The sequence below is a fragment of the Homarus americanus genome, unplaced genomic scaffold, assembly GCF_018991925.1.
Source record: "Homarus americanus isolate GMGI-L3 unplaced genomic scaffold, GMGI_Hamer_2.0 scaffold44693, whole genome shotgun sequence".
NCBI lineage: Eukaryota > Metazoa > Arthropoda > Malacostraca > Decapoda > Nephropidae > Homarus > Homarus americanus.
Window position 1 is genome coordinate 232636 of NW_024717541.1, and position 21857 is coordinate 254492.

The window sequence follows — 21857 nt, forward strand, 5'->3', positions numbered from 1 at the left end:
AAGTAGAGATGGAAGAAGAGGGAATGAGGAATACGAAAAGAAGGTAGAGCAGTTAGTAGCAGAAGGGAAGAGACAAGAGAAGGAAAAAGAAAGAAAAAATACTACCTGTCGACGATTTGGGGAAAGTTACTACACGAGGTCAACAACTCGGCATAGGACAACAGACACCTTGGTCAAGACGCCCTTTGAGAGGAGAGAGAGAGAGAGAGAAGGATTGAAGGAAAGAATGAAACAAAAAGTAAGGAAGAAAAAATGAAATGAAAGAAGGAATAGGGAAAGGATGAGAATAGGTGAAAGAAAGGAGGGAGGGAGGGAGGGAGGGAGGGAGAGAAGGTAGGATAGAGGGAGAGAGTGAGGGAAGACCGTCGGGCATAGCATCGTAACCACCATCAATCTCCCCCACCCCCCCCCACCCTACACAGTCTTTTGTTTCCGGATGCATGATGGGAGAATGCTGAAGATCCGACACCAATCACTTCCGGGACGGGGCGAGGTGGGGTGGGGTGGGGCGGGGTGGGGTGGGGCAGGATTGGGGCAGAGGGGGCGATCACGTGAAGGAGAATGAATAGGAAGGCGAGAGAAACGTTCCATCGCTTCGCCACTCCCGACCTTGATACACCTCGCCACTACCTCGATATTCCTCTAGTTTCAACTCGGCTGGTTAAGTCTTCTAGAGCCATACATATATGAGAGAAAAATCTGAGGGGGGTGAGGTAGGGAGAGGGTGAGAGGGAGGGAGAGGGGGGGAAGGAGGGAGAGGGAGGGAGAGGGGAGGGAGAGGGGAGTGGGGAGGGAGAGGGAGGGAGGGGATGGGGGAGGAGGGGGATGAGGGAGGGATAGGGGAAGGTAGGGGAGGGTGAGAGGGAGGGAGGAGGGTGAGGGAGGAGAGGGGTGAGGGAGAGGGAGGGAGTGAGGGGGTGAGGGAAGGAGAGGAGGAGGTAGGAGAGGGTGAGAGGCAGGGAGAGGGAGGGAGAGTCAAAAGAAAGGGGAGGAGGTTCTTCAAGAAGTCTGTATTCAAGTCGCTTCCCTGATTATCTCTAAGACGTTGGGATTTTCCGGTTGAGTTTTGGATGCTGGTCTGCCCTCCCTCCCATTTAACCTTTTTCCTCTCTCACCCTTCCTCCCATCCCTCCCATCTCTTCTCCCCTCCCACCTTTAGTCCCCCCTTCCCATACTTCTCTCGCTATACTCTTTCTCCCCTTACTCCCCTCTCCGGAACCCACTCCCCCTACACTTCCCTCTCTTCATCCCACTCTCTCCCATATTCCCCTCTCTTTACCCCTCTCACCACCTCCTCTCACATGACGTAAAACATATCCCCCTTCCACCTACCCTCACCCCCTATATTCCACCTCCACCCATTCTCATCTTTCCTCACCCACACTCCACCTGCACCCCCACCCTCCATCCACACAGGCCTTGGTCATCCCCCTCCCCCCTCCACACTGTAACCCAATCTTAATGCAGTCTATTAACCTCTATTACTATACTAATCCTGACCCCATTTGACCCCTAATTAGCAAACTTCAAAAAATTGGGTCGTTTGAAAATGGGGATAATTTGCATACGGGCTCCTTGTTCTTGTTCTATGTAAGGATGGGGAAGGATATTGGGGAGGGAAGGGGTGAGGAGCGTACAGGATGTTGGGGAGAAAAAGGGGGTGTAGTTTGTGGGGGAGAGGAGGGTGGACTATAGGGTGTGATGGGAGGGGTGCCGCATAGAGGGGGGGACCATAAGGAACCAACAGGGGAGGGAAGGGGGTGCCATCTGATGGAGGGTGCCAGGACGGTGGGGTGCCAAAGGGGAGGATGCCAGGAGGAGGAGGAGTAAGAGATACCACAGGGGGTTTAAGGGAAGGTGCCAGGGGTGTATGCCATTGGGGGAGAGGTGTGTCAGGGGTGTATGCACCATTAGGGGAAGGTGTCGGGGGTATACCATTAGGGGAAGGTGCAGGGGGATGTGTTACTAGGGAGGTGCCAGGGGTGTGTCACTAGGGAGGAGGAGGAGGGAGAGAAGGGTGTGGGGAAGGGAGGTGGGGGAGAGTGCCACACCACACCACCACTACCGGCATCTTGTCTTATTGGTTGTCGATATTTCGGAGATGATGACCGTCCCGTTGCTGCCGCGCCCTCCACCACGCTCACCGGGCGCGGGCAACACACCACGCCATTCCACGCCACAAACACAAGCCGTCTTACACCCACGCCTCCCCCCCTCCCCGCCATGCCAGAACCACGCCCGGGACCCCACCACCAGTAAATAAACAAATGAATAATGCATTATATAAATACCACTAAGGCTCTCTCCTTCCCACACAAACGTAAACACAAACAAATCATCTCTCTCTCTCTCTCTCTCTCTCTCTCTCTCTCTCTCTCTCTCTCTCTCTCTCTCTCACTCTCTCATTACCTCATACATAAACGACAATACAAAATAACGACTCCTAACAGACACTTAATCACACACACACACACACACACACACACACACACACACACACACACACACACACACACACACACACACAGCCAAGACAGACACATCTCCAGCCACAAGATAGACAGGCAGACACATCAAAGGACAGAAAGACAGACGGAAACAATCAGAAGGAGACTAAGCTGGAAAAAAACAAAACCACGAGAGAAGAGAGAGAGAGAGATGGCTAGGGAGCTCGTCGTCCGTCAGAGGAGGAAGTAGATGATGGATAGATAAATAGGTCACTGTGAGATAAAAACAATGGGTAAGGCCCGTGGAGCCCTTAGGGGGAAGGGAAGGGGAGGGAAGGGGGGAGGGAAGGGGAGGGCGGACGGAAGGGGAGGGGGGACGGAAGGGGAGGGGGGAGGGAAGGAGAGGGGGGGGAGTGAACGATACTACCACTCATACATGACAATAATAATAATAATAATAATAATAATAATAATAATAATAATAATTTACTTCATTGACCCTCTGAGTACAATAGACTTAGCATACCCAATAGACTCGATATTGTGAATAACCACAGGAACAAAACACCTGTACTGTTCCAATATTAATTAACATATAGGTACACAATCAAAGATGCAAAGTTAAGAAGAAGACATTACTAAAAATACTTACAACTCCAGATAAAGTTTAATTACCTAACACCGTGAAGAAACAGGTAACCAACTAAAGGTAGAACAATACACCGGTGAGTAGCGGAGCGTTAACACCGTACGATACTATCCTGGCTCAATGTACGATCTTCCCCAAACTGGGTTAGTAGCAAATGGTGCAGGATAATTACCTCAATTAACACCTAAATGAGCTTATGAGATTGGCGATGTATAAACCATATCAAGAGGTGATGAATGTAAGGTATTCCACAAATTGGATGAATAACAATAGTGAACGCACGATAATAAGGGATAAATGTACGATAATAAGGGATAAATGTACGATAATAAGGGATAAACGCACAATATTAAGGGGTAAACGCACAATATTAAGGGGTAAATGTACGACGAGAAGAGGTGTACGTTAACAAGACGGTGAATGCACGATACAGAACTCCTCCACAGTGAGCCACAACAACAGGTGGCGTACGATAATCACCACCCAGTAAGGAGGCAACACAGGAGCTACCACCGACCGTCCCTCCTAACCAGCCGTCACGAGGACAGATGGGATAGACATTAGGATCCGGGCACCAATCCCTCAGAGGCTCAACCCATCCTCTTGCTCTCCCCCAGAACCTCTCCAGGGGAAAGAAAGGGAAGGGGAGACCTGATCTAACCAAATTACCTCCCCTATATTCGGTACACTTAAATACCCATAATGGATGGATAAGGGGCGTCCAAGATTGAGTACCAGTGTGTGATGGATCCTTACAGGCCCAGCTGAGGAGGTGGGGGAGGGGGGGAGGGAGAGAAGGAAGGAAGAGAGGGAGGAGGGAAGTAGGAGAAGGATGAGTAGAGAATAGGACAGGTGGAGGTGACAAGACAGAAAACTGTTGTGTTGGGAGGGAAAAAAGGGAGACGAAGGGGAAGAGGGAGACAGAAAGGGGGGGAGGAGACGAAAGAGGGGGAAAAAAGGGGGGAGACAAAGGGGGAAGAAAGGGAGACGATGAGATTGAAACTAAGAGAGGAGAAGGGAAGGGAGTAAAAGAAGTACGGAGGGAGGTTAAGATGCTTAGGAGGAGGAGGAGGAGGAGGGAGGGAGGGAGGAGGGAGGGAGGAGGAGGGAGGAGGGAGGAGGGAGGGAGGAGGGAGGAGGAGGGAGGAGGGAGGGAGGGGAAAGGAGGTGAAGGAAGGAAGAAAGGTAAGGGGATAGAAGAAGGGCTGAGGGAAAGGAATGAGGTGAAGGGGTGAGGGGAAAGGCATGAGTTAAGGTGACTGAAGATAAATAACTATAGATTCCACAAACACGAAGAAAACACAAGAAAAACACTAAAACAGACACAAAAATCACAATAAAAACACAATAACAAACACACACAATCACAAGGAAAAACACCGTGTCATTAATCATCATTCTAAATGGAGACAAAATTACGCTGAGACTCTACCGTAATAAATACAAGTCTCTTATACCGAATTACGGGTAAAAAAAAAAAAAAAAAAATCAACTTAAGTGAAAGTCTCTTGAGCATCCAGATTGAAGGTGGGTCTCTGGTGGGTTGAGGGAGGTAACCCACCATCAACCCACGTCAATTAAATGGACAAAAGTGGGATAATGACACACTTGTAGTCATATCACGTTGGAGGGGCCATTTTGTCGCTATCTTTAAGACGGGACCTTTTACATGGATGACTCGTTTCCCTCTCCTCCCCCTCCTTCCCCCCAAAACTCATGTCATTTACAAGCCTGGTTACCTGAGAGCACCTGGGGGCATGTCAGGGGCGCTAATTGGCACACAGGTACATGCACGGACTCACACGCGGACATGACCACACACACACTTTATACAACACACTCTAAGACACATTTACACGAAGGAGATTTGTGCCAGTGTGTTTACAGAGATATTTTATTTAGTTATACTGTACTGAAGGCGTAATTACAGCCACCATTTGTGAACACACACACACACACACACACACACACACACACACACACACACACACACACACACACACACACACACACACACACACACACACACACACACACACACACACACACACACACACACACACACACACACACACACACACACACACACACACACACACACACACACACACACACACACACACACACACACACACACACACACACACACACACACACACACACACACACACACACACACACACACACACACACACACACACACACACACACACACACACACACACACACACACACACACACACACACACACACACACACACACACACACACACACACACACACACACACACACACACACACACACACACACACACACACACACACACATTATAAATGCATATATTAATTTCACCTCCCCTCTCCACCACTTCAATCTGTACTAAGTTTTACTCCCCATCAAGACACTTCCCCGTGGTTAATTTCCCTGTAGGAGCAGCGGCAGCAGACACGACAGGAGGAGTGGCAGCAGAAACAGCAGTAGATATAGCAGAAGCAGTAAGAGGTAATAGAAACAGTAGTAGAAGCAGAGAAAAACAGCAGGAGGGAGAAACAGCAGTAAGGAACAGCACGTCGTCGCCATTATTAGCACCATCAACAAAAACAACAATAATCATAACAACACTGCCCCCGTCACCACCACTACTGACAATCTTCCCACCACCACCTACCTTCCACCACCACTTCCACTCCACCACTTCTCTCCACACCATCACCACCACTTTCACTTCCCTCTCACACAAACAGGGATAAACCTTGTTCTATAAAATCGCCAGGACAACTTTGGGGAAAAACGATACATAGTGAAAAACACGTCGAGGAAAACTTCCTTCCTGGCCACTAACTTTCTCTGCCCGACCAGCGTCACTCATAATAAAGAAATGTTACCAATGCGTCGCCGAGGCTTCTCCAGGGTTTCTTAATGGCTTCTGTAGGCTTTCTTCCAGGTTTCTGCAGGCTTTCTTAGAGGTTTCTGCAGGTTTTCTTAGAGGTTTCTGCAGGCTTTCTTCGAGGTTTCTGCAGGTTTTCTTAGAGGCTTCACCGGGTTTTCTTAAGAGTCTGCTCCAGGTTTTCTTAGAGGCTTCTGCAGGCTTTCTTATAGGCTTTTGCAGACTTTCTTAAGAGACTTCTGCAGGCTTTCTTAGATGTTTCTCCAGGTTTCTTCAAGGCTTCTGCAGTCTGCCTTAAGAAGCTCCTCCAGAAATCTTAGACACTACTAAAGAATACTTCGTGTGGGTCAAGTGTCACTCATAACGGAGTAACGCAACGTTCCCGTGTCCAAGACGCCTCCGTGTCAACTGAGGCCTCGCCGTGTCCTCCACAACTTCTTCAAGGATTCTCCGCTTCTTCTGACGGCTTCTGCAAGTTTATCGTCCAGGTCTCTTTGAGTTTATCAGCCATTGCCAAGGATGTCTCAAGTATTCATCCGCTTCTACACAATGTTGCCGGAGTCTAAAGTCAATACCTCGACTGGCAGGGTGAAGAAAATAATCCCTAGCTACAGCCATAAATAAATGGACCAGAATTAAAGGAAGGAAGGAAGAGGGGTAGGAGGAGAAGGAAGGAAAGGGAGGGATGTGTATGAAAAGGGGGTAAGTAAGGGGGGTCTATTGTGGAGTGATTGGTGGGGAGAAGAGGTATTCGGGAGGGGGTGACGTCTCTAACAGTTAGGGGATAGGTGGAGGAGGGTTGTCCTAGTTGGGGGAGGGGGAGCCTAGGTAGGGGGGAGCAAGGGGGGGGAGGTGGTGGAAGGGTGTCCTCTACGCTACCCGGAACAAGACAGGAGGTGGGAGTAGTGGGTGTTCCGCCACTCCCAAAAAGACTAATGAGGAACCATCGTCTTCTCAAACTTCTCCCTAAATTTCAAATACTTGAGAAAGTTTGGGTGAGGAGGTGATGGGACGGTGGCACCCAACCTCCCCCTCCTCCTACTACACCGCCTCCTCCTCCTAATCCTCCTACTCTTCCTCCTACTCTTCCTCCTCCTATACTACTACTACTACTACTACTACTACTACTACTACTACTACTACTCCTCCTCCTCTACAGTACTCTTCCTCTATTAATGTTTAATTCTCGATGACATACGTGTATACAGTATATTAACTCCCACCTCGCGCTGAAAGACCTTAGTTGTTGAAGCTTACCAGTACATCAACAACATCTTACCAGTACATCAACAACATCTTCAAGACGTCAATAAGACATTATAACATCATAACAAAGACAGTGTACACTTACCCCGGGTGTAGGAGAATTGGGTCCAAAAGGATATCTGGTCCACTCCAATGAGGATTCCGATGTCGTATCCAGCAACACAACTGTGGGGGAGAAGAGAGGGGAGATGGTTAGTAGTGTTCTATATGTAGTGAGGGGGGGAAGGAGTCTGGTTTGGGGGGGTCTATCACACAGCAGAGAGGGGGAGGGGGAGAGGAGGTTACCATCAATACACAGGAGAGAAGAGGCTTAGTGGCGTCTACCATACACAGTCGATCTCTCTCTCTCTCTCTCTCTCTCTCTCTCTCTCTCTCAACACCCACACCTTATAAACAAGTACTATCACCTCCTCCATGTCCTCCTCCGCCTCCTCCAAGCAGGGTCAAAACTACCACTTTCTGCAAGAGGAACTGGCCAGCCTCACGCCACCCCCACCAGGAACAACGCCCGGGATGATAAAGCCTAGGGGGAAGAGGAGGAGGAGAAGAAGAAGGAAGAGGAGGAGGAGGAGGAAGAAGAAGAAGGAAGAGGAGGAGGAGGAGGAAGAAGAAAAAGAGGAAGGAGACTCGGGAAAAAAATAAGATTGAAAACTATGGAAGGAGGAGGATAAAGAGGACTATGAAAGGAAGAAGGGAGGAGAAGAAGGAGGAAGAGGAGGAGGCAGAGGAGGAGGACTATGGAAGGAGGAGGATGAAGGTGGACGACTCCGGACACGAGACAAAACAACATCATTGTCCCACTGACAAGATAATACGACCCCACGATTATTGTACACACGACCCTCACCAAGCACCCCACACCACAACGCCACGACCTCACCTAAATTCCTAACCCCTCCCCAAGCACCACATCACGACCCCCACTGAATTACGACCTTCCCCTCCCCCCCAAGACAGCGGGAAGACAAGGACAGTAAATAAGAAGAGGGAGGAGGAGGTAAAAAAATGAATAAAGGGCAGGCACAAGAGTCGGACGATGAATGATAAGAGAACAGATCATGTGAGACAAGTATCGAGGACCACGTTAAACAAGGTCGACATGGCTTTCCTGCGCCATCTTGAGTGACAGGGAGACAGGGGAGGGGGGAGGGAAACAGGTGAGGGTAGGAAAGATACAAGGAGAAATGGAGGGAAGGAAGGTTGGAGGAGGGAGAACCTGAACTCTTAAAGAACCTCCCAACAGAACCCACTGGAGGATGGTGAGAGATGGTGATGACTGGTGGATGGTGAGAGATAGTGATGATTGGAGGATGGTGAGAGATGGTGATAACTGGAGGATGGTGAGAGATGGTGATGACTGGAGGATGGTGAGATATTGAAAGTGGAGGTGGTGAGGAGATGGTGATGACTGGAGGATGAGTGAGAGATAGTGATAGGTTGGAGGATGGTGAGAGATAGTGATGACTGGAGGATGGTGAGAGATATTGATAATTGGAGGGATGGTGAGAGATGAAATTGATGACTGGAGGATGGTGAGAGATGGTGATGACTGGAGGACTGATGAGATGGTGATGACTGGAGGATGGTGAGAGATGGTGATGACTGGAGGATGGTGAGATGGTGATGGCTGGAGGATGGTGAGAGATGGTGATGACTGGAGGATGGTGAGAGATGCATTTGATGACTGGAGGATGGTGAGAGATGGTGATGACTGGAGGATGGTGAGAGATGGTGATGACTGGAGGGTGGTGAGAGATAGTGATGACTGGAAGATGGTGAGAGATGGTAATGACTGGAGGATGGTGAGAGATAGTGATAACTGGAGGATGGTGAGAGAGGGTGATGACGACAACAAGAGACGAAGAGGAGGAGGAGGAGGAGGAGGAAGGGTAGTAATAATTATACGAGTCAGTGAACGTCCTCGACCGACACTGAGAGACACGCGATGCCCGACCAGAGTGATGTCATCCCTGCAGCGGCGACACCCAGCTAACCCGAGGACTTGTAGGGAGGGAGGGGTGGTGTGGAGGGAGGGAGGGGTGGTGTGGAGGGAGGGAGGGGTGGTGTGGAGGGAAGGAGGGGTGGTGTGGAGGGAAAGAGGGATGGTGTGGAGGGAAGGAGGGACAGATTGCTAGGAGTGAGAGGACAACAATGTAGGAAGAAGGGTTGCTAGGAGACCCCTCACTTCAGGACAGTTGCAGAGGGTTGGTTGTCAAGGGGTGAACACAGTGTACTAGAGTCTGTGTCGACGCCTCAGGTTACAGGAAATGTTGCCGACAGCACTAGCAAGTAAGACGAGTCCTCAACGATACCAAACTGTACGCCAAGTTGGTGAGGGTGCCAGTGTTGACGGCAGAAGTATAGTGGCAGTAGTGGCAGTGGCAGTACTAGTAGCAGCAGTAACAGTAGCAACAGCATTTAACCCGAGGAAAAAGAACCGCTGTAATCGTCATCTCCACGGTAATACTTCACACACACGCGCGCGCGCACATACACACACACAGTCCTGACCTACCAGCTACAATCTCTCATTTCCATATTGAACACTACTTGTGGACGACGCTGTTTACATAAGAGCTCACCTGGAGACGATTCCTGGGAGGGATTTCATAGACCACTGAGAGGCGGGAGACCTGACTGAGCCTTTACCTGCCCACCACCTGTCACAAGGGTGCCACAGAAAACTGACTGACCACCCGGTGTAACTGGGGGTGATTGCGAGTGGGTAAGTGGATAGGGTGTGGATAAGAGAACTTGGTGGATATATATAGGTGGATCAGGTATGGATGGGGATTCCTGTTAGTTGAACAGATTAGGTGGATCACATGGATAGATGGACCAGGTGGATAGATGGACCAGGAACTTGGGTAGGTCAGGTGGATGGAAGAACGAGGAGGGAGAAGGGGGGAGGGGAGAAGGGGGGAGGAGGACGAGGGAAGGGGGGGAGGGGGGAGGGAGGAGGGGGAGGAGGAAGGGACGAGGAGGGAGGAGGAAGGGGGGAAGAGGGAGGGGGACGTCTCAGAACCAGGGTATAGCCACTGTGGGCCGGAGTTCCATATATGTAGTAAACAGACCAGAGTTATGCTTATCTTCATCCCCGGGGCAAGAAAGTAACATAAACTCTGTAGCGTCTTGTGGTAGAGCTCAGAGTAGCCTGTCCCGCACCCCTCTCTACCTCAACACCCAGGACCCTGTAATCCTTCACTTCCTTAGTTATGCTCTCCAGGATATACTTATTTACCCCTCTCTCTCTCTCTCTCTCTCTCTCTCTCTCTCTCTCTCTCTCTCTCATTACACCGTCCCTACCTATTCTTTAATTTGTCTCCCCTCCTCCTCCACCTGTCATAACTCGTCCCTCTCCCTCCTCAAACCCTCACCTTGGCCCTCCCTCACCTTCCTTAGCCCTCCCTCCACCTTCTTCAACCCCTTTCTCTCCCTCCTCAGACCCTCACCTTCTTCAGCCCTCCCTCCTTGTCCCTCCCTCGCTCCCTTCCAGCCACCTACACCACCCCACCTCCAGGACTCGCCAAGTACAGCAGGTCGTGATCGAATAGACAGCGTAAAATTGGCAGTGACGGAGAAAATGCCAAGATACGCCGGCCCCGGATATCTGCCCCTCCCCCCTGGAGTCTCACTTCCCCCTTCACTTCTGCCACTTCCCTCTTCCTCCTACCTCCCACATCCCCCCCTTCCGCTGCCTCTCACTTTCCTCTTTCCTATGTCTGTCACTTCCCCCTCTTCCGCTACCTGCCACTTCCTCCTGCCTCCTACATCCCCCCTCCTCGCTTCCGTTGCTTGCCTCTTCCCCCTTCCATTGCTTACCACTTCCCCCTGTTCCTGTTCCTTCGCAACTTCCACTGCCTTTCACTTCCCCTTTCACCTCTCCTCTTCCAGTTGCTTCCCCGTCCTTCATTTCTATTCCTCCTACTATTCCCTTCCTATTTCTTCCTCGTCTCCCTCCTCCTCTCCTCCCTACCCGTCCCTCTTCTTTTCCTCCTATTTTTCCCTTTTTCTCCCCTCTCCTATGAATATTCTCCCCTCCTTTCCCCTTCACTCTCCCTAAATTACTGGACAGACCTCAGTTTGTGTGCAACCAGTCGAGAGTCGTTTTTCAAGACTAATTAAAAGAAAGATGAGAATGAAGAAGGAGGAGCAGAAAGAGAAGGAAGAGGAGGAGGAAAGGAAGATGAGAGGAAGAGAAGGAGTAATAGGAGGAAGAGGAGGAGGGAGAGTAGAAAGAGGAGGAAGAGGTGCAGCTGTAAGAGATCATGAAGAGGTTCGGCGCCTTGGGTGTGTGTACAAGTGCCACCCCTCACGCCCTTCCTCCTACACCCTCCACCTCCCACCCACACCTCCTACCCACACCCTCTACCTCCCATCCCACACCCATTCACCCACACCTCTCACCCATCCATCTAAGCAACAGCTACCAAGTGAACATAACGATAGCTTTAGATTCAACAGTATGTCCCCCCCCCCCCTCAGAAAAATAAATTAAGACGAGACCTTCCACTACATTGTTTAACTGCGATCATATTTAGCATCTTTTCCACAGTACCTAACTACCACCATCCTACCCACAGCATCTAACTACCACCATCCTACCCACAGCATCTAACTACCATCTCACAGCACTAACTACCCATCTTACTCAACTACCACCATCCTACCACAGCATCTAACTACCACCATCCTACCCACAGCATCTAACTACCACCATCTACACATCTATCTACCACCATCCTACCCACAGCATCTAACTACTCACCACCATCCTTCATCTCCAACAGCATCTAACAACCCTCTACCACTGTATCCACATCTCCACAATACTAACACCCCAGACAACCCCACAACCACCCACCCACCACCCACGCCCAGCCCACAAGGCCAGTTTTAACCTCTGAATTTGGGCGGAAAAAGATTGGCTTTCATGACTACGGTCCGCCTGGCCTCGCCTGGCCTCCCCCTACCGTCAGCAAAGTTTATATCCAAGTTTATATGGACGTAGCTCCCAGCCGTCCATGAGGGTCTCTCTCTCTCTCTCTCTCTCTCTCTCTCTCTCTCTCTCTCTCTCTCTCTCTCTCCAATTAAAGATGACGAGATGACAAAGAAGAGGACACACACACACACACACACACACACACACACACACACACACACACACACACACAGGCAGGCAGTGAACTGGGGTGTGTTGGGAGTTAGAAGGTGGGGAGGTCGTTAGGGAGGGAAGAGGTGGGGAGGAGAAAGGAGGAAGTGTAAAGGGAGAGTGGGAGAGTGGAGGAGAGATGAGGGGTGGAGAGGAAGGGTGGAGGAGAGTGTAGGGGAGGGGGAGAGTGAGGGAGGGGTCAAAAAGGTGAGATAGGTTAACCCACTTGAGTTTAATATACACAAGAGCCAACCTGTGTACTCCCCTCCCCTCCTCCCCAGCCATACCACTCATACAAGCATAAACAAAATCCCCCCCTCTATCTCTCGCCACTCCCCATTGTCTCTCACTGACTCACCAAACATCTCTCCATTATCTCCCAGGCACGGCATGACACACACACACACACACACACACACACACACACACACACACACACACACACACACACAGTTTGATAATTGTACCGTTTCGTTTATCTTTTTTGGCTGCCAATAAAATTTGTTTCATCGAGAGAAACCAGTGTCAAGTCAGAGCAGTGTTAAAGTGCTGTAGTTAACCCCCTGCCTCGCCCACTCAACCTTCACCCGCTCCCCTTCCACGCCACTCCCTCTCTGTACTAAAGCCCACGCCAACTCCCCTGTCCCACACCCCTTCCCCTGTCCCACACTTCCCCTGTCCCACGCTTCCCCCTGTCCCACGCCCTTCCCCCTGTCCCACGCCCACTTCCCCTGTGTTCCCCAGCCTACGCGCGCACCTTGCTCGTGAAATGTAATACCCTTACCATTATCCACACAGAGTATGCAAATGAGACGGCCGTCGATTCACAATGAGGGAATTACCATACGATGAACACACAAAAATTTTCTTACCTCCGCGAAAAGCAAAACGTTTTCCCACTCTAAGAAATTTACGATCAACAACTTTATAAAATATATGACTCGTATATTTACAATTATTATGATATATACAAAGGATAAGATATATATATTTTTAGATGTGTGTGATTGAATGAAACTCTGTGATAAGTGTCATAATAGAGTGAGTGAGTGAGTGAGAGAAAATGAGTGAGTGAGTGAGTAGGAAAATGAGTGAGAGAGTGCTGGCGGAGGAGAGATACCCCTCATGGGACAGTCTAACGTTACTGAACGCCAGACGCTGTTTCTCCTCGCATGTTGGGCAATACTGAGGAGTGTCTGAGTGTCTGAGTGAGTGACTGAGTGAGTGCCCGAGCATACATAAGAGGTGCGGTTAGTAACAGTCAGACAGATCACATGTAACAGAGAGTAACTTGTTCGCTGAGACAAGATCCAGGCATTAACACTAGTACTATGACTGACTGTTTGAGCTGATTGGACAGAGCTATATACTAACATGAGGCCCCTAACCAAGCATACTAACCTAGGCTTTTCACCTAAGGCCCCTAACCAAGCATACTAACCTAGGCATTTTACCTAAGGCCCCTAACCAAGCATACTAACCTAAGCTATTACCTGAGGCCCTTAACCAAGCATACTAACCTAGGCTTTTACTTGAGGCCCCTAACCAAGCATAGTAACCACAGCTCACTAACCAGATAAACTATTGTTGTTGTTGATGATGATGATGATGATGATGATGATGATGATGATGATAATGATGATGATAATGACAACAACAACAACAACCATCTCAGGGGGAAGAGGTCACACGTATTTTCCTAAACAAGTCAATTCACCGCTGTCCCCTGACCTGGTCTTCCCTCCTCCTAGTCACAGGCCTGGCATTTGACATTATTAGGGACCTGCAACTCTTTGCCATAAACAGATAAAATGTACCGGGAACTTTCCCCCCCACACACTCATCATTCTCTCACTTTATGCAACTTGACAAAACCTATGACCCTTCAGGCTTTTACGCCCTTAATGTACGAGTCATAAAGGCAAGTATGAACTTTTCATACTTCCCTGTTGGGCGCTGTAAACGCTTCTGCGCTTCACCTTGCACAGGATGTAAGGGGGTGCCCAATAAACTAGCCCCCTCGGGGGCAAATCTGAAATCTGAATCTGACCTGGTCTAAGGTTACTGGCTGGCCTGTTATTATCTACCAGGTCAGATAGAACTGCTTGGTGCTGGAATGTAGTGGTGGGTGGGTGTGGCGCTGAGGGGGTGAGAGAGGTGTGGGGGTGAGAAGAAAAAAGAGAAGAGGAGGAGGAGGTCGGCAATGCAGTAGTGTGCATAAATATCGGAATATTCACTTCAAGAGCTGCGGGAGCGGTGGAGGAGGAGGAGGAGGAGGAGGAGGAGGAGAACAAAGATGAAATAAATGTAAGGAAAAAAAACGGAAAGGAGGAGAAAAAGAAAAGAAAAGACTTAGAACAATTATAAATGCGAGAGAATGAATGAATGTATGTGTGTGTGTGTGTGTGTGTGTGTGTGTGTGTGTGTGTGTGTGTGTGTGTGTGTCGACTGCAGTAGTGCCGGCGGTGTTTGTTTCAGGGATGGATGGAAGGAGGAGGGAGGGAGGGAGGGAGGAGGGAGGAGGAGGGAGGGAGGGAGGGAGGGAAAGAGGAGGGAGGAGGGAGGAGAATGAGGGAGGGAGGGAGGGGGAGAATGAGGAGGAGGAGAATGAGGAAGGGAGACAATGAGAGAGGAGAGAGAGAGGGAGGGAAGAACATATTCAAGGCAATGGGTCTTATTACGCTGACAGACACGAGAGGTCCTTATGCTGTTAAAGATTAATATTGCCTAAACACACGCACGCACACACACACACGAGCTACACGCGCGTGCAAGTAAAACAAGCAGGATACAGGTCGGATAGCCTGGTGGGAGCAGAGCAAACGACCCTCACAATCTCATTTTATGGTGAGGGCAAGATGAGGCACGGCATGAGAGAGAGAGAGAGAGAGAGTAGATGGTGAGAAAGGGGAAGAAGAGAGAGGAAGGGAGAAGCAAGGTGGTAGAGAGAGAATGAGGAGAGGGGTGAAGAACATGGCAAACTGTGTGAGAGGGGAGAGGGAGAGAGATTTATAGACTGTATGTGATGTGAGAGAGATTAAAAGGGGGGCAAGAATGAGGAGTATGAATTAAGGAAGAATAAAAGGAGGAGGAGCCCAGTTATCACCGTAGCTGGGCAAGGTGCATTATGTTTTACACATCCTTCAGTTCTTCCTTCTTCTCCTCCTATTCTTCTCCCTCCCACTTTTGTTGCCTCTTGCTCGCATTTTACTCGTCTTCCTTTAAGGTGGTCCCAGTACCTATACGGAAGTCTTCGCGCGCTGACAAGGTCTTTGAACCACCTAGGAGGTCTTGTGCGCCTGAAGTCCCTACGTGTCAACCTTGCGTCATTTGCACGTCTACGGACCCCCTATTCCCCGCGCACGGAAGACCCTATCTCCTTACTGACGTCCTCTGCACGTCCCCGGAGATCCTAACAACTTACGGAGTTGCCAACACGCCAAAAGGTCCCAGGGGGCGTTGTAGCCGTAGCGCTGAGACAAAGAATATTGACTGGGCTACGGTAAAGCAGCTTTAAAAGCCATCACAGCGCCTCGCTACTTGAGGGTCCCGTCAATGGGCCGCGCGCCGCCCCTCCACGTCCACACTCCGATACTCTGTACTCTGCCAGACGGCCCACACCGACTGCATTAGTGACGGCGGCGGCGATGAGCGAGCGAGAGGGAGGTGGTGTGGGAGGAGGCGCCCGCTACTACCTGTACCACGTGTTTGCAAGTCAGGTGAAATCCATCATTGGCCACCACTAACACCACTAACACCAACTCAATCATCACTTCCAGCAGTACCATGATCTTCCTCCTCAACACCACCATCACCAAAACAACCACAGACAGCAGTAACAACTTCTCCATCACCACACACCACACCACCGCCACCGCCACTACCACCACACCACCACCACCACACCACCGACACCACCACACCACACCACACCACCACCACCACACCACCGCCATCACCACACCACCGCCATCACCACACCACCACCACTACCACACCACCGACATCACCACACCACCGCCATCACCACACCACCATCACGACTCTCAACGACATCTGAGCGTCTGAATGACATTTATGACTCGACAACGACCTCCGAGAAGCGACCTGAATCGTGTCTCACAAACCCTCAAGAGGATGGGAAGACGTCGTGTTGGGGGAGAATGTAGTCTACCTACCTATCTATCTACCTATCTATGTATCTACCTACCTATCTGTCTATCTACCTATCTGTCTACCTACCCACCTACGTACCCACCAACCAGCTTACACACCTACCAGCATTCCTACCTACCAGCATACCTACCTACATACTTACCTACCTGTAGGCCTAAAGCGCCGCCAACAACACCCTCACAGTGTGAATAAAAGAAGAAGAACGATCAATAGTGACGGAAGCTACCCCAATGACCCCGACAGTCAGTGACCTTGACGACCTTGAAGATCAGTGACCTTGGTGACCCCGACAGTCAGTAATCTTGGCAACCTTGACAGTCTAAAGTGCAAGACGACGGTTAGTGATCTTAATGACCTCGACAGTCAGATTCAGATTTGACAGATCTAAATCCACGCCGACAGTTAAATGATCCCAGTGACCCCCGACCGACACCCCTCCCCTCCAGCCGACCCCCCCTCCCCCATCCCCGGCCAACCCCCAGCATAAGAACACAACAAGAGTCGGCGAGGTGTTTAACCCTAACTGTTCAAGTACGCAGCGCTCTCTGTGAACTCTAAACTCTTGAAGTGGGGAAAAAAAATCGAAGCGACCTCAGTGACTCGTTACAAAGAAAGCGAGGTCATTGACACCCACTAATGACCTCAGTGACACGCCGAGAGGTCACGGGAACTTTGTCTTATGCCCCGTTTAATTCCCTTCCCTCCCAAGTTCGTTTAAGTTTCCAGTCTCTCCCCTGTCACTATTCCCTACCCCCTCTCTCTTTCTTTCCCTCCCTTCTCTCCCACGCCGCTCAAATCCGTCCCACACCTGTCCTCCCCCCTCCCACACTCATATCCATCCCACATCCGTCACCTCCCCCCCTCCATTCCGGCCGTAAACCCCCTACCCCGACAGCATCCCCCCCCCTCCCCCGTACTGCTGAGGTGGCACGCTAGGCCTCGCTGTAATTAGATAAAAATCTGTGAGGGGACTGACTCTCCCACCGGGTAATTAGCGACCTCATCCACGGCCTCCTCGCCCAACTGACGTGTGCTGACTCCTGCTGTTAAAGTCTGACACCAGATGTAGAAGTCAGACGTCAGCTTGCTAGAACATTTGGGAAGTCTCTGGAGAAGAAGTTAAGACATCAACTCAAACAAGCATACTGTCTGTTACAACCCAAGTCTGACAAAGCTGACAACCTCTATCATAGCGGTTTGTAACGTCAGCAGCAACCAAACTGTCAGCAGCTGGAGCACGTCTAAAAAAAAATTCTACAGCAGCCTGACCACCTTAAATACAGCTGTCTCTCTAGCCGTCTAACATCTGACGTCCGCTGTGTCAAAGAACCAGCTGTCTTAACTCAGGATGATGATGCACACACCCAGCCTTGGCCATCACACACACACACACCCAGCCTTGGCCCGCCACACGCACACAGCCTTGGCCCGCCACACACACACACACCCCCCGGCGCGGCCCGCCACACACACACACCCCAGCCTTGGCCCGCCACACACACACACCCAGCCTTGGCCCGCCACACACACACACACTTGACCCGCCACACACACACACACCCCTTGACCCGCCACACACACACACACACCCCAGCCTTGGCCCGCCACACACACGGCGCCCAGCCGCCACACACACACACCCTTGACCCGCCACACACACACACACACACACACACCCTTGACCCGCCGCACACACACACACACACACACACACACACACACACACACACACACACACCCTTATTTACGCCACACACACACACACACACACACACCGCCGACCCACCACACACACACACACACACACACACACACACACACACACACACACACACACACACCCCTTGACCCCACCACACACACACACACCCTTGACCGCCACACACACACGCACTTGACCCGCCACACACACACACACACGCCGACCCCGCCACACACACACACACATACACACACCCTTGACCCCCGCCACACACACACACACACACACACACACACACACACACACACACACACACACACACCGCTGACCCGCCACACACCACCACAACAAACGGCGGCTTACTTGAAGACCACCACAACCTCTTGCAATTTAATGGATTTGTGACCACCACCACGTACTACCACTATCACCATTACCACCATTACCATCACTACCCCATTACCACCACTACTACCCCCACTACCACACCACGTGCATCACCCAGCAACCCCCGTGGTACTTCCTCTTTAATGTTACTATGGGAGGTGCACTCATCCCCTCCTCCATGTTGTACTCTCTCTCTCTCTCTCTCTCTCTCTCTCTCTCTCTCTCACATGGGTGATGCAGTGAGCCACTCTCCCTCCTACCTTTCTCAATCCCAATTAATGCTGCTACTGATGTTGCTGCCTGCCTGCCTGCCTACCTACCTACCTACCTACCTGCCTGCCTGCCTGCGTATGCGTGTGTCCGTGTGTGTCATCAGGACCTCCCCTCCATAACCCAGCCATCAACAGTTTCACGACCATCAACTACAGCACCGACCTTACACCAGCTGGATCACACCGCCACCACCTGTCAACACCAGCGTCAATAATCACCTGTCAACACCAGCCGTCAACACCAGCTGCCAATAATACCACCTGTCAATAACCCTGTCAACACCAGCTGCCAATAATACCACCTGTCAATAACCCTGTCAACACCAGCCGTCAGCACACCCCCTGTCAACAGCAGGTGTCAAAGAGCTTTAGTTGTAATATGTGAAGGTTATGAATATTTCACTCGACCATCACAACTAAAAGCCATCTATCATACATACATACATACATACATACATACATACATAAACATACATACATAAACATACATACATACATGCATACATACACACATACATACACACATGAGCGTTAGGTGAAGTTAGGTTAGATTAAATTAAGCTAACGTTATGGTAGTTAATCTTCAGGTGAAATAAATTAAACGACTCATCATCAGGTAGCCCGATAAAACAACACCAGCCTATCCTATCCAATATTATCCAATCCTAACCAATATTATCCAATCCTAACCAATATTATCCAATCCTAACCAATATTATCCTATCCTAACCAATATTATCCTATCCTAACCAATATTATCCTATCCTAACCAATATTATCCTATCCTAACCAATATTATCCTGTCCTAACCAGAATTATCCTATCATAACCAATATTATCCTGTCTTAACCAATATTATCCTATCCAAACCAATATTATCCTATCCTAAAAAATATTATCCTATCCTACCCTACCCTACCCCAACTAATCCTACCCCATCCTATCCTATCCCCGAATTCTAGCGAGATAAAAAATAAAGGTATTTCGCCGGATTGGTTGTAAGTTGAGTGGCAAGGACGTGGCAAGGCGAAACCCTCCAGGATAAAACGCCGACAGCAACCTTGTAGTGACAGCCAAATGATCCTAGAGGCTGAGAGAGAGAGAGAGAGAGAGAGAGAGAGAGAGAGAGAGAGAGAGAGAGAGAGAGAGAGAGAGAGAGAGAGAGAGAGTGTGGAAACGCTGCTGAAAAAAAAGTAAAAAATGTGAGGAAGAGGTGTAAAGAGGAGGAAGAGGATGTGAGGAGGAGGAAGAGGAGGTAAAGAAGAGGAAGTAAAGAAGAGGAAGAGGAGGAGAGGAAGAGGAGGCAAGGAAAAGGAAGAGGAGGCAAGGAAAAGGAAGAGGAGGCAAGGAAGAGGAGGCCAAGAGGGAGTGAGTGGAGACGATGAAGACGAAGGGTCGGGCTAAGCAAGAGGATGATGACAGAGATGGCTCTTTCTCGCCCCAGCATGAAGACGAAGAGGCGGTGAGGTGGTCAGGATTATAAGACGCCAGAGAGGGACAGAGGAGTGGGAAGGTGAGTGGGAGGAGTGGGAGGAGTGGGAGGGAGAAAGGGTAGGAGCGAGTGGGGGAGGGAGGGGTGTGGATGGTAGAAGTGAGGTGGAGAAGATTGCAAGGAGAGAGAGGAGGAGACACAAAAGGGTGTAAGAGTTATTATAAATGGGAGTATGAGAGAGAGAGAGCAAGAAGTGGGTCTCTCTCTCTCTCTCTCTCTCTCTCTCACAAGAGGGTGTCTCTTATAATGCGCTACATGAAAGCAGAACAAGATGAAAATATTCCAGAAGGTTCCTAGTCAACATACTGCATCCTAGCCAACGTCCCGAGGAGGAGTATAATGACAATGAGGCTCGAGTCTCTCCTTGCATGTGCCGCCATTACTCTCTCGTGGGTGAAGAGGGGGAGGGGTGCAACATGGCAACAGACCAGCAACAAGAAAGACCTAAGGACTCACCGTCGTTACTTGTGCCTGACGCAACGTTTGTCAGAAGATGTGTCTAAAGGTCTAAAACGTTTACGATAGTCATGAAACGTTTATTGCCCCCGTGATAGAGACAAAACTCACCCACAAGAAACGTCCACTCCTTCAAAGACGAAACGTAATCCCAAGAAACGTTCACCATCAACGTTCTTAACCGAGCCAGGAGACACCGACTGCCGACAAACGTATCAATTACAACATTAAATCCTTCAAGACTCCTGGGTATAATTATGTCATCTTTCCATTATTGTAACTCAGGAACAAAGTCGGTCTGGGGACAATCACCTGCCACTAACGCTAACCATGAGCCACTAACACTTATCCTGCGCCACTAACACTTATCCTGCGCCACTAACACTTATCCTGCGCCACTAACTTTTATCCTGCGCCACTAACACTTATCTTGCGCCACTAACACTTCTCCTGCGCCACTAACACTTCTCCTGCGCCACTAACACTTCTCCTGCGCCACTAATACTTCTCCTGCGCCACTAATACTAACACCAATAATAAACTTTCAATTTCTTTCTGGTCCTTAGTTTTTCCAGTTCCTCCTCCTACTTCCCCTTCTATGCTGTTTCATTCCAGATTCCTCCTCCTACTCTCTTTTACTTCCTCCTTGTTTATCGTCTTCCTCTTCCTCCTAGTCCTTACACCTTCCTTTGTTGCTCCTATTCCCTCTTAAGTCTTCCTCATATGTCTTTCCTTCCCTCCCATGTTCTCCCTTCACTCCCAGGTCTTCCCATCCCTCTCAGGTAATCTCCACAGGTAGGCACCAGGTCCTCGTTCTACAGGTAATCAGGTATTCCACATCAGAGCATCGCAATTTGCACTAAATCGATTTATGAGCTGGACCTCCCCTCCCCCTCCCAAGATTCCTCCTAGTCCTCCTCCTGTCTCTTCCTTCCCTCCTCCTCACCCTGCCTCTTGCCTGTCTCCCCTC